At 37.3% G+C, this 14,771-nt stretch overlaps 1 protein-coding gene across 5 annotated transcripts in view; it reads left to right on the plus strand.

Annotated features, from left to right (window-relative positions):
- LOC119850223 (amyloid beta precursor protein) overlaps nucleotides 1-14,771 on the plus strand; it is a 296,641-nt gene that overhangs the window by 51,695 nt on the left and 230,175 nt on the right. The gene's annotated exons all lie outside the window — the stretch shown is intronic.

The following is a 14,771-nucleotide window of genomic DNA, read 5'->3' on the forward strand; positions in this document are numbered from 1 at the left end:
AAGAAATTCTGTTTTTTATTAACCTCAAGTGTTCATGTAAAATTGATTATTTTATGTTGGGTGCTGCCACTATTGTTCTGCAAACAACCTTATAATGGACAAAATATTTCAAAGGAAAGTAGTTGTTCTACTGCTGGAAGTAAATTTAAAAGTAGGAGAATTCCTTGTGTTTCATTGGTTAAGGTAATGTACTGTAAGTAAAGTCATAACACTGAGTTCCTTAAGTATCCAAGTATGAGTTTCCTCAGGCCCTGCTGACTTTAATACATCTGACTTCTCTAAATATTCTTGTGACATTCTATACCTTGGGAGAGTGTTTTGTAACCTGCATATTCCTCATCTGTGTATATATAATTGTGATATTACCTTACAAGGCATGCTTTATATGAATCAGGGGAAAGGTTATGATCTGCTGAAAGTCATTTCTCTATCCATATATGTATGTCATTAATGCATATGAAGTTATGAGAATTGTGTTGAATGGTTGTCACTAAAACATGCTGTAAGTTGGGGAATCAGCCAGATATTAGCTCCCCAGAGGCAACAGCAAGGACAGTAACAAACGTCCGGGTGGGGTGTCAAACAACCCATCAACAGCCATTGTCCACCAAGGGAGTTACAATTCAGTGACTCAACCTGCATGAGGCCACACCACGGGAATTACTCAGCCTTGCCTGGAGACTCAGCAATGCTCACCAGACATGCCTGGACTTGTGTTCCCCAAGCACATGGGACTGAGGGTATAAAACAGAACACAGGGGCCACATGCTTGGCCTTTCTCCTGCCGCTACCTATGCTGCAAGCAACAAGGAGATTGAGAAGACTTGAGACTCCAACAGAGGAGACTGGCCCAGGTTTCAGTAGTGAAATCTGTGTACTATGAACTGCAGTATCCATTGGGGTGAGAAAAACTGCTTAATCTAGATGTTGCCCAGTCTAATAGGGTTGAGAGTTTAGACTGAATGCTTATATTTTCTTTTCTTTTGGTAACTAACTTTGACTTTTTGCCTATCACTTATAGTCACTTAAAATCTATCTTTTGTAGCCAATAAACTTCTTTTACTGTTTATCTTTTACCAGTGAGTTTGTAAGAAGTTTGTGGCAAAACTGGTCAGGTTTGCAAAAGCTGGTGTATATCCACTTTCCGGTGATGAGGTAGTGAACCAATTAATAAATCTGCATTGCTCGTCTTGAGAAGTGCAAGATGGTATATTCCTGAGGTGCAAGGCTGAGAGCTGGGGGGATTTGCTTGGTGCCTTTCCCTGTGTGATTCATTAGTGGCTCTGGGAGCATTCATACAGTCTAGCTGGGTGTGGGGCTCCACATGCTGTTGTGCTGAATAACAGCGCCTGGAGGGGTTTGCTGCTTGTCACTAGCAAAGCACTGAGAGAGACAGCCCAGGCTGGAGAGTTAAGGGGGTACAGTGGTCCCACAGTCCCAGGCTGCATCCTGGGGAACCTGTCACAATTCTTTAGCCTGTTCTTTCCGTATTCTGGCTTGTGTTCCTTCACCCTTGTTAATATTAATTGTGTTAAACATCTAGTCACAATTAACTGTTTTAGTGAACACTGAAGCAAAATGGGCATTAAACACCTCAGTCTTGTTGTCATCTATTATTAGCTCTCCTTTCCCTCTCAGTAGTGAACCTACACTTTCCTCTGTCTTTCTCTTGCTCCTCATATATTTATAGAACCTATTCTTATTGCCTTTTATGTTCCTTGCCAGGTGTAACTCATTTCGTGCCTTTGCTTTTCTAATTTTATTTCTGTGTCCTCGCATCTTTTGTACTCCTCCTTAGCAATTTGTCCATGTTTCCATTTTTTGTAGGATTCATTTTCATTTTCAGGTCATGAAAGAGCTTCAGATGCTGCTTTTCCTTCATGTCAGGATAGTTTGCTATTGTGCTTTTAATATTGTCTCTTTGAGAAACTGCCAGCTCTTCTGAACTCCTTTTTCCCCTTGGATTTGCTTCTCATGCAACCCTACCTACTAGTTTTTTGAGTTTGTTAAAGTCTTCTTTTTTGAAGTCCACTGTTCTTATTATCATCTTCTGACTCCTTCCTTTCCTTAGAATCATGAGGTCATTTCACAATCACTTTCACCCAAATTGCCTTACATCTTCAGATTCACAACCAATTTGTCCCTGCTAGTCAAAATCAAGTGTAAAATGTTCATCTCCATGGTTATGTCCTTCATCTTCTGAAACAAGAAGTTATTCCCAATTCCAAGTTATTCCCATTCCGTTCCAAGAACTTATTGAACATTTTGGAATAAGTCAGTCTGGAGGTGACCAGTGTATGTCTCACTGAGGCCAGAACTTCATCGGGGGTAAGCGGCAAAGTTTCCTAACAGGTAGTGTGGTCTGCCTTTTGCTTTGTTCTTTATGAACATATGGAAAGAGAACTGTGTAAAATGTATTACATGTGTACAGATTAAACAAATCATAACTAGGTCAATTCAATCTGTTTTCTCTGGAATGCTTGTCAGTGAAGGTTGTTTCACTGCAAAATTTCAGCTTCCCCCTCAGTCACTTCGGAGTGAGTTGTTCAAAGAAAAACTATGCTGCCTTTTTGTTTTGTTTTGTAGTGGGCAAAGTGAGTTCCTCTCCCTCTCTTTTCATAGTCCAAAATGGCTGTTTGCATACCCTTGCCAAAAACTGTTCACTTTCAAACAGAGACTACATTTGTAAAATTGAGTCCAAATGATGACAAGTTTTACAAGTTTTATATATTGCTGATAACAATGCTTAGTTGTAGCCAACACTGCTGCTCCTGCACTAACAATAACAACAAGATACTGGACCCTGATTCCAAATTGTTCATGTTCAGCTTAGCGAACTTTTACTCTCATACAACTTTTTAAATCTCTCGTCTGTCCCTGGAAAGAGTCTCCTGACTTTTGGCAGGCAGCCAGCCTTGTAATTTGTAAAAGAAGACGTCCAGAAACAGTAATTCAATATTCTCTATCTAATCCTTTTTACTGCTGTAATCTACAAGAGGACTCTTTTTTTTTTTTTTTTCTTCCATTACTTGCCCATATATTAGAGGGGGAGAGGCGGGGAGTTTAAATTGCATCCCTTTTTTTTCACAATTATTCTTTATATGCTTTAAAACGTTGTTTGGCATAACCAGAGTCAACCAGATTTTTATAGTCCAAATTTGACTTGATTTAAAATGAAGTCACATTTGCTCATTGTGAAGCTGGTGACCATGGTCTATGTGATTATGTATGTGGCCACTTAGAGTGGCACTTGACTGGATTGAACCATGAACCCCCTCTACTTTAAAGGTGGTCTTTGTTTATGTGCCAGAGATTATATATTGTTCAGACTATTAAGTGTTTAACACTACTCCCTTTCAGAAAGAATATGACCGCTTGGCTTCTATTGGTGGGCCAATGTGGAAAATCTAAGTCTTAAATCTTTTAATGGTTACCATTTTCTGGGTAATCTTTATCTTCTTCAGTTTCTAAATCTGAACATTTAAAAAACAAAACAAAAATCTATCCCTGAGCAATCACATCTGGGAAGATATGGTTTCTTTAGTTTTAAAATGAAGCAATCTGCATCAAATCTCTGATTTTTTTAATAGACAGAAAACTCTTAAACTTCAGTCTGAAGGCAGTCTGTGTGCATAATATTGGAAGGATGGCATAACACCGTAGGAATGGAAACTTATCCTCTGCAATATTCAGTCCTCTCCAGACCTATAATTTCAGGAAAGGGTTTAAGAACTTGCACTGAATACTGTGTAGTGGGTTCTGAAGGGTAAAAAGCTGCAGTGGCACAGCTGAACCAGTGCTGCTGGAGCGCTTCAGTGAAGATGCTACTATGCCAATGGGAGAGCTTCTCCCACCTGTGTAGTTAGTCCACCTCTCCCAAAAGCGGTAGCTATGTTGATGGGAGAAGCTGTCTAATTGACATAGCGCTGTCAACAGCAGGGGTTAGGTTGGTATAACTGCGTTGCTCAGGATGTGGATTTTTCCCACCCCTGAGCGACGTAGTTATCATAACATAAGGCTGTAGTGTCGACCTGGTCTTAGCAATGAGAGGCTGAAAGAGAGAACTTTAATCAAGTACTGTAGTTATTCACATCAAAATGAATGCATTCCTCTTATATCAAATGTAAACATGGAGCTGAATGTTGAATGTACTCTCCTTGTCGATAGCAGCTAATTAGAAACTGTGATATGAAAAGATCTGGTTTAAAGCTTATTTGCACAATAGAGGCAACCCTTTGAAGGATGTAGTGTTTGTAGGATCCGTTTCTGGAGTGGCAATGTTTGAGACAGCATTTGCAAAGTCTGCTAAAACTTGCTTTCGCCTGTTGTGGCTTTTTGTAGTTATGTTGATAGTCACAGCTATCTGGTGTTAAATTCTATAGCTTTGATTTCTCAATGAATACTTCTTGAGGTAGATACCTTCAATTACATAGGCTTTTTTGTATTCAGTTAAAGTAATGGCAAATTTACTGGATTTAGGAGTGGGGAATCAAACTCTTGTTATACTTACTGGTCATGCTAGAGCTGAGCAAATAGCTGTTTTTTGTGTGTATTTGTGTTTTGTTTTGGTGGCAGAACTGAAAAATCTGAAGAAAAATATTCAATTTGTTTTGAATTGAAACTAATTTTTTTTAAATTTTTTTTGTTTTTCCTTTCAGTGAGAGTTGAACAAAGTGTTTTGAATGTTGATTGAAATGACATTTGAAAACGAAGTGTGGATTAAGAATAGACACTTCTGAAATTCTTTTTTTTTTTTTTTAATTTTTGCTAGGATTATTTGCCAAATTTGACCCAAATTTGTGAATAGTTTTTGGTGCCCTCCAAAATGTTTTTTGACTAATTTACTATTTTCAGAAAAAATTTCACCCAGCTCTAGCTCTCACATGTTATCCTTAATCCACTGGTTTAGTGTGTTTGATACAGCTGTGCCCTCTCGCTAAAATATATGGCAGTAGTTGACCAACACTTTGAAGAAAATTGTTTGCATCAATCCTTTCTGTATTTCTTATAAACCTTAGCTGTGGGAGGGGAAAAGCTATACAGCCATTTTACAGAACTATTCTAGTCACAGACAACTTTGCATTAAAACCAAGTTTTTATTTCAAGTTGATCTCTCTTTGTAAAGTTTAGTAGGAAATATTGATTTTTGTATCTTGTTTTTAAGTTTAATTATGCTATTTTGAGATTGAAGAAATGTTCTCTGGAGTCCCCGTCTCTTCTCCCCCTCCCCCCCCAAAACCCTCTCCCCTCCAAAACAAAATATCCCAAAACAAAACACACCGTCCAAAAAAACCCCGCCTTGAGCTTGGGGTCAAGTGCCTTATTAAATAATTAAACTCTAAAGCTCTAAGCACCAAAAAGCTCTTTATAGCTGTTTCTTGTAAAACCAGGCATTCATTATTTTGATATGACTTACATTTAGGGTAGTTTGTGTTCTCAAATTTTAACTTTGACTTTGTCATGGAGGAAAGTTAGAAGAGCCTATCTTGGTAAAAAAGATGATGGCCAAGATCATTTTTAAAACAAGGCAGGGGTTACACTAAAGCTAGGTTCCTAAGCCCCTATTTATTTTAGGCAACCATTTTTTAAAAATTGTGGTCTATATACTATGCAGCAATGATTAGTCACTAGTGGATTTCTATAGTATTACAGTGAAGACTAACATAGCTATTATAATAGTGTGAATCCCTCCCACCCTAATTTGAGTAATTGTTGCATAATTGTATGCAAGAAGTCGGGCAAATAAAGTACATAACATCCCTTCTGGATTCTGTTTAAAGTGAATAGAATAATGTACAATTACTACCTGATGAATATGTTTGGTATTAGTATTTCTATATAAGTAATAAACTAGATTGCTGCTGTTAAAATGGTAATTGGTATTGTATGAGTTCATCCGTGGAAAACTAATCTGTCTGAAAGCCTTCATGATCAGTAGCGGGGAGGCTGGCACCACAGGCAAATTTTAGGAACTCACAGTGTAGCTTTATTTTAAGATGCTCAACATTACCAGTTAGAAATTGCATCTCTGTACAGGTGCAGTACTTTAGAGTTGCTTATATAATTACGTATTTAAGTACAGAAGAGGCTTCTTGGCAAGATACAGGCTTCTCATTAATGTGAATGAAACCAATAAATCATTGGATACAATGAAAATTAGCATACATAGAATTCTTCTTACAAATGTGCTTATTTTAACTTGACCTTTATTTGAAGGATCAATGCCTAATGGAACGCTTGAGGTAGATTATTATTGATTACTTGTTTGTATTTGAGCAGCACCTAGAGAGCCCGATCAGGATCTCAGGACCTGATTGTACTAGATGCTGTATAAACACACACATTTTTTGACTTAAAATACCAGCACTCAGTTTCCTAGTTCTCTGCTGTAGTGCATGCAGTGTTTAGAAATGGATGATAAGGAAGATGTCTTTAATCGTAAAAATAGGTTCTTGTGAATTTTTTTTTCAACTTTGCTAATAATGACTAACTGAATACGTGGTATTAACAAAACTTATTTGTAAGTTTTAGAGTAGCAGCCGGTTAGTCCGTATTCGCAAAAAGAAAAGGAGTACTTGTGGCACCTTAGAGACTAACAAATTTATTGAGCATAAGCTTTGTGAGTCACGAAAGCTTATACTCAAATAAATTTGTTAGTCTCTAAGGTGCCACAAGTACTCCTTTCTATTGTAAGTTGTATCTGTTACCTTTTGAAAAGACCCACTTGTGTTTGGTTAACCTCTTATTATTATCTCCATATTTATTTTATTCAAATCCCCCAAATGGTAACCATACATTATAAAATCTACTTGATCCTGATACAAGACTATTGTTTTTTCCGTTGAAAAAAGTATTTTATTTCTCCATGACACCGATGTTGGGGGATCTGTTCTTTATTTACTGGAGTCACCATTATAGTGATAGTGATCTTAATAATAATATTTCAGTAAATTTGGTGCTTCCAATCCCACTTCCAGAGTGGATCTGTAGAGTCTTCTTTTATAAGTTGTGAGAACTTTTTGCCCCCTACAAATGTAATAAAATTCTTGTCTGAATTTCTTCTAGAGTTCTTTTTAGTATCCATATTGTTACAGTCTGAAATAGAAAGTTAATTTTTGGCAATCATAAGCTAATTGATTGTTATGACTGGAATATGGCCTAGCCAAGCCAACTGTAGTTGTTTCCAGTCCAACAAATTGATTTTTAATTTTGAAATAATGGAAGGAAACTTAATTTCATATAGCTATTTGAGGTTATAAGAAATATTACTCCTATGTGGTTTTTTTTGTTTAGACTGCACAAACTCAAATGCAACTTGCAGCTGTTTAATCATCGATTCCTCCAGCCGTATATTTAGTGTTTCAGATGTAGTATAACTTATAGCCTGATATATCACCAAATTCATTAATTTCTTTAAGAATGTAAGTCATAGATTGTACTGGATCGGTAACTATTAGTATCGCAACATCAACATACAGTACACTCTTACGTTCCATTTTATTAATTTTAACCCATTATGCTATTATCTGATGTATTTTTTGTACCACAGATTTAATAAAGAAGGCAAACATCTAGGGGGATAGAGGTCAACCTTGTCTGTTTCCTCTTAGTAGTTGAAATTTTTGGAGTGTGGCCCCATTAACTTTTATCCTTTTTGTCTTATGTTATCCAAGTCTTCATATTGCCTCCCAAACCCATCTCCAATAGCAGTGTTTTTAGGAAAGGCCCTCTGCTTTTTCAAAGACCTTTTTGACATCTAAGATCTAAGTATTAGGTCTTTTTTTAGTCTCTGTTTTATGAATTACTCCTGTGAGACATTGAATGTGATCACTCAGTTATCTGTCACGTATGAAAACTGTTCGATCAGTGTATACTAACGGAGGAAGGACTGTTGCTATTCTTCTGGCAAGAGTCTTTGAAAATGTTTGTCTACGTTAAGAAGCAAGATTGGCTTCTACGAGGCCAGTTTTTAAAACTTTTTATTTCTTTTTAAATATGAGAAGTAGAGGAATAGTAATATTTAAATTTTTAATTACAAAACTCACTAAATGTGACTAGGGCAATCAGTATTTTGAAAAAGACAATGTATGTAGCTATGCCTAACTAGAATTGAAGTTATTAGGAATCCCAGTGGTTAAGAGAGGCACAATAGAATGGTGCACAAGTAAATTTTTAGCAGAATAAAATGAATTTACAAATTAATTCCATTGAATAGTTGACTTATCCAAGTGCTGTGCACTTAAGGTAACTTGGTGATACCAGTGGGTTCAATTATTTTATTGAGAAAACCTCAATAAATAAATAATTCTGTTTACTACCAGTAGATAAATCAGCACAATACAGAAAAGGTTAATACTTCACCTGATCTGGAGAACAGGCTTGCAGCTTACATTTGTACACTGTTCCAAAATCATGAGCTAAATTTTGTCCATATTTATACCTCACTTGGTTTAGAACCAGTAGAATAGTTCACAGATTTCATTGTATTACCACAAACTTTTTCTCCCTTTTCTTATATAGTTTTCTACATATTTTAAAGAGCGCACAGACATCTATACGCTTCCTTGCACTGACCAATGCTCCTCAACCTTATTCAGGAGATACCACCAGTAAGGCTGAGAGAGGAAATGCAGTCCCATTCAATCTTTCCACATGACTGAGATTGTAAGAGCCAAATGGAAGCTTTCATGAGGTAGCTTTTCTGACTCCATAGATATTTCTGAATCTCTCCTGACCCTCTGTCAGATGCTAACTATTTTTGGTCGCTACCAGCATGGGTACAGGTTAAATAATGACCTAGATCACAGAAAACTCACTTGCTTGTCACAAAATTAGCAATATTAAGATTTATATTACTTTGTTGGTTTAATGGGATTTTTTTTTTTACGGTTCCAAAATAGAAAGGAAATGCAATCTTTAAAAAAAAAAAAAAAAAAAAAACTACCTGTCCAATAAACATTAATGCTCTGTAGAAGATTTGCCTATAGTATACACCCTTCACTGTATATTTTTGTGAGCTATTTTAACCCACAGAAAGTTCGTAGAGTAAAAAACAGCCACAGTTCAGACCTTTTAGAGCTGTGGTTTTGAGCAGAACTCGCATTGTAAATCTGCTAAAATAAATTTGGTGGAAGGAGGAAGACTATGAATTGTCTTCCTGAGCATATGTAATTAAGGTGATTTTATGTATTGATGTACTTTTGTTTAGACTTGCAAATTAAATAGCCTACCGGTTGGGGTCATCAGGGCACATTACTAAAGTTAATAGAATTTAGTACGTTGCTTTTTGCAGGTAACTTTTTTTAATTCTAAATGTTTTTCAGTGCGGATTTATACAGGCCAGAAAAAAAAATCGAATAAAATAACAAAACTGTAATTCTTTGTTACTTAATCTTTTATTCCTTTGTATTATGTTCTCTCTAAATTCTGATGGTGGAAGAAGGATGCATATGAATTTGAAAGAGCACAGTATGGCGCCACAGAAAATCCTTTTATTTACTTGACAGAAAAGAGAAAATGAAATCCCTTCTGCTTTTTTAAAGGTTAAAGAAAATGACAGTTGGAAAGAATTGTGTTGCTTTGTAAAATAGGGAAATGGGAATCTGAACAGAGACCTATTTAAATGCTTTTGGAGATTATGATCTTAGTAAGCGTTCAGACACTAGTATGGACGAGTTTTGTTTACAAATACAAATTTTTGTTTATCCTTCAGCTAATTATTTGACACTTCATCTACATTGTGAAGCTGTAGGAGAGGCTTCGTATTTAATACTGTAACGGGTTCCTGTAGGAGCCCAATCTTAATCCCGCCTCTAAACATCACAATGTTTCATGATAGGTAAGCACTAGAGCCAAGATAGAAATTCTCTACCAATTTTTAAATGAATTGGACAAGAGCTTTGCGAATTATGACACCCTAAAAAAGTGTTTTCATCAGCACTCAGAAAAATCTAACTTTGTTGCTACTTTTGTAACAGAAATCAGGAAAGAAGTGGTGGTGGGAGGAGGGGAGAGCATCTCATTTACTGGATTCCCTAGCTATGATCTAGTCCGCAGGACCAAAGCTGAGTTGAGTTAGTCAAATTTAAAGAAATGAATACAAATTGAATTAGTAGTGTTACAATGGCGTGCTGACTGGTAGCTATGTTTAGCTTGCCTGGAACTCACCAGTGCAAGTCAGGGGGCAGCAGGAGTTGGCTGAGGAAGTTCTTCACTCCCCAGAAAAGCAGAATGTGGGGAATGCCCCTTTAGTATCCTACCTGTGTATCCCCTGCTCTCATTCAGTCAGTCCTCTTCCCCTTGTGGACCCACTGAAGTTTGTAGCTAGAAAGTCTTATCCTGCAGGCCTTTAGGAGATCTGTGAGGCATCTGAAGAGAGCCTGGGGATGGGGGGAGGAGATGGAGGGAATTCCTCCTCTGAAATTTCTGAAGCCCACAGAAAGTGAGAACCCTGAGTGAGCCTCCCACATTGGGCCCCCCGCCCCACAGAGCCTAAGGCTCCTCTGTTTCCCCACCCCCCCGTGTTTAGTTGAAACACCAACTAAATCATCCCAGCCAGGGCTTTGATAGCCTGGAGTTTCTCTTTCTATCACATGTGTACAGCTTTGTGGGCAAAAAGTGGAAGTCTTGACCTTTTACCATTGGGTGTAAGAGGCTAGCTTTAGAGCAGTTAATTTACGGGAAAGGTAAGTTTATGGCTGAACTTCCTCAGCAGGAAGGAGCTAAATAGGGAAATTAATTTAAAACCATAAGGCATCTTATTTAATGGGTCAGAGATGCTGACTTGTGAACTCTTTTGAATGAAGAGTTAGATGAGACACTGAGGATTTGATTTTTCTGGAAGCAGCTGCTATGCTGAATAAATGATCTGAACTAAAACATAAGGTAAGATATTTGCATGCAGTCAGTTGTTAATTCAGAATTCAGCATAGTTAGCATACTAAAAAGAAGATTACACTAGGTATATTCACATGTTAATGGTCACTTATTAGGCATGTGAGAGAGAGCATGAACAGCAAACAGGATGTTAACTAGAAGGAAGTAAAGAGAAAAATGTAGGGTTTTGATTGGTCTTACTGAACAGGAATAAACTGGAATTCAAAGTTGGTGTGCTAGATTGTTCTTAATGGAGATTTCACTTGCTCTGTGGGTCCAATTTCCCCCATCTTAAACCAAACAGTAGTATGGAACACAATGGAGGCAGTATTTTTACCAGTCTGTTAGAACTAGTGAATCCTAATTTTATTTAAATTGGAAAGCTCTTTGGTGCTCACATTACTGTTACCTTTAATTGGTAATGAGTAAGGTCCTATTTGAATCATGGGATGATTGTCAAATAATTGTGACTGAGTTGCAGACAAGACATGGAAAATCACAGAAAAGTAATAATGGACCTTTATTATTTGCGGTAATTTGGAAGAGCTGACAGTTGGAGCCCCTGCCACTGGCCCCCCGGGGCTAACAGCAAGAGCTCCTGCTGTCAAAATTGCAGGGGAAGTCTAATATTGCAGGATCAACTATTTCCGCAATATTGTAAATTCAGTAGGGCCTTAGTAATGAGGTGTGCCATTTTACTCCAGTGCAACAGAATCTGATTTGAAGCAGAATGTTTAATTTGAAGTCTTCAGAATTTTCTTGAATTCAGGTTTAGGGCATCAGTAGAAAGGTTAATGGGGAAATCTTGGTGACAGGTTTTCATTTGATATTTTAATGTATATGTGCTGCTTATTATGTATTAAAAGCACTAACAAAACCATAGAGTCAAAAGAAGTAAATGTAAACTAAGGAGAAAGTTCTGTTTAAGTATACCAGCACTACTGCTAATTAAAATAAATGATTTTTACTTTGAAGTATATATATAATAAATAAATTCCTTCATTAAATTCAGTTTTCTTACTTTGCAGTGCATTTTTTAACAATCAAGTGCCTGAAGGAAACTGCAAACTGAAATGTCACAAGAACGTAGTGCAGCAAATAGCATGATGCCGCTGCCATTGTGATTTCCGTGGCTGCTAATCTAAGAATTGGCATCCCCTTTCGCTCAAATTGTAGCTGAGGCTATACCCTTCCATTTTCTAAAGATCCATTTATAAGTCCAATTCCAGCCACTCACCTGCAAAAAAAATCTTTCCAGGACCTCCAGCAGAGAGATGTGAGGAGTTGATATGTTTTTAATATTAGAATTAGGGTTGTCAATTAATAGCAGTTAACTCACACGGTTAACTCAAAAAATTAATCACAATTAATTGTACTGTTAAACAATAGAATACCAATTGAAATTTATTAAATATTTTTGGATGTTTTTCTACATTTTCAAATATATTGATTTCTATTACAACACAGAATACAAAGTGTACAGTTCACTTATATTTTTAATTGCACTGTAAAAATGACAAAAGAAATAGCATTTTTCAATTCACCTAATACAAGTATTGTAGTGCAGTCTCTTTATTATAAAGGTGTAATTTACAAATGTGATTTTGTTTTGTTACATAACTGCACTCAAAAGCAAAACAATGTAAAACTTTAGAGCCTACAAGTCCATGCAGTCCTACTTCTTGTTCCGCCATTTGCTAAGACAACAAGTTTGTTTATATTTACAGGAGATAATGCTGCCCGTAAAGTAGAAATGCAAAGTAAGGCTGAGGAAGTTTTGAAATTTTTTTGTGTGTGTGTGTGGATTCATTGAACAGTTTTGCCAAAATCTGTGCTAAGCTTAACCTAGTGGCTTTCACACAGCATGTTTTGCTACTAATATTCTGGACACGCTGAATGAAGACAGTCGTGGTTTGCGATAACAGAAACAAGGTAATGCCATTGATTAGAAGGATAGACAAAGGATTTTGTGAAGTGAAGCAAACTGCACTTGTGCTAGAACAAAACACAGTTGTAAATTATCATAGTTACACATAAAACTAGAGAAATAATTATGTTAATACAATTCTTATTTCTTATTTTATAGTCCAAAACATGGGTCACTCCATACTGTAGTTGTAATTATGGGAAATGCAACTGGCTTGTCACTTTTCAACCTCTGTCTCTCCCAATATCTTTTATATCAGTGTTTATCAAAGTTTTGAAAGCTGAGTCTCCTTCAGGAAATTTTACTGCAGTCTTGAAAAATTTTTAAAGACCTGAAGAAGAGCTCTGAGTAAGCTCTAAAGCATGTCTCGCTCACCAACAGAAGTTGGTTCAAGGCCATCTTCCTTGTCTCTAATAACCTGGGACCAGCATGACTACAACACCACTTCAGACAAGGTTTTACTATGAGTTTTAAATTGAAGAAGGTCACCAGAAAATTCAAGAGCAAGGGAATTCTCCTACAAACTGGATGATCCATATGAAATGAAGACTAATTTTTTACAAATTTATATCATAGAAATTTTATGACAGAATGTAGAAACTAAAAGAGATTCCATTTCCTATATCTATTATAAAATAATAAACAACTGTAATGCCATAGACTGGATATGCATACATGCCAAACAGAAATAGAAAAGTGTGTGTGTGCGTGCGTGTGTGTAAAATATAAAATGTTACCTCTCCTCTTCCCTCTCCCCCTGCATTTCTCAGTTGTGCTATGGAAGTAGTCAGACTTATGGAATCCAGCAGTAAGTCCATTTTCTTTTTAAGAGAGAAATATGCAGTGGGTAATTAGAGGATTTTGTAATAATGTGGGTTACATGTTACCCACTTGGACTTGATTAGTAAAACTAGACCCCTGTTCATGAATTCTAATGTTTCAAGGATCACAGACGAGTAGGGCCGTACCAAATTTCCTGGCCATAGGATTTTAAAAAATTGTAAATTTAATGATTTCTGTTATTTCAATCTGAAATTTCACGGTGTTTGTAGTTATAGGGATTCTGACCCAAAGAGGAGTTGCGGGGGTTCTCAGGGTTATTGTAGGGGAGGTTTGTGGTACTGCTACCCTTACTTCTATGCTGCTGCTGCTGGTGGCGGTACTGCCTTCAGAGCTGGGCAGCTGGAGAGTGGGGGCTGCTGGCCAGGAGCTCGGCTTTGAAGGCTGCGCTGCTGCTGGCAGCAGCGCAGAAGTAAGGATGGCCTGGTATGTTGTTGTTACCCTTACTTTTGCACTGCTGCCTACGGAACTGGGCCTCAGTCAGCTGCTGTCACTCCGGCTGCCCACCTCTGAAGGCAGCAGCGCCGAAGTAAGGGTGGCATGGTATGGTATTGCCACCCTTACTTCTGTGCTGCTGCTGGTGGAGCGCTGCCTTCAGAGCTGGGCACTTGACTAACAGCTGCTGCTGTCCGGCCGACCAGCTCTGGAGGCAACACAGAAGTAAGGGTGGCAATACCCCACTGTAACTCCCTTTTGGGCCAGGACCTCCAATTTGAGAAACGCTAGTCTCCCCCGTGAAATCGGTATAGTATAGATGTAAAAGCGCACAAGATCAGGGGAGAAGACCAGATCTCACAGTCCGTGACGCTTTTTCATGGCCGTGAATTAGGTAGGGCCCTACAGATGAGTATATCAAATGTGACATATCTGTAACGTAAATACTGAGGCAACTATTTGTAGTTCTCCCGTGAAGAAGCCTGTGTAAAATAATCCTCCAGGTTTTCAAAGAAAATACATTTTAGTACTTTCTTCCTAAAGATTTGATACAATTTCCTTTAATCACTGATTTTTAGTAGAGATAAATAAAAATCATTCCATAGTTGGCATGGTGTATGAACTTTTATCATTTACAGAGAATCCCAGCCTTCCCAATCAACTCTTCTTGACAGATTTAGTTTTTGTTAAAATT

This window comes from Dermochelys coriacea, chromosome 1 (assembly GCF_009764565.3).
Source record: "Dermochelys coriacea isolate rDerCor1 chromosome 1, rDerCor1.pri.v4, whole genome shotgun sequence".
NCBI classification, from domain to species: Eukaryota; Metazoa; Chordata; order Testudines; family Dermochelyidae; genus Dermochelys; species Dermochelys coriacea.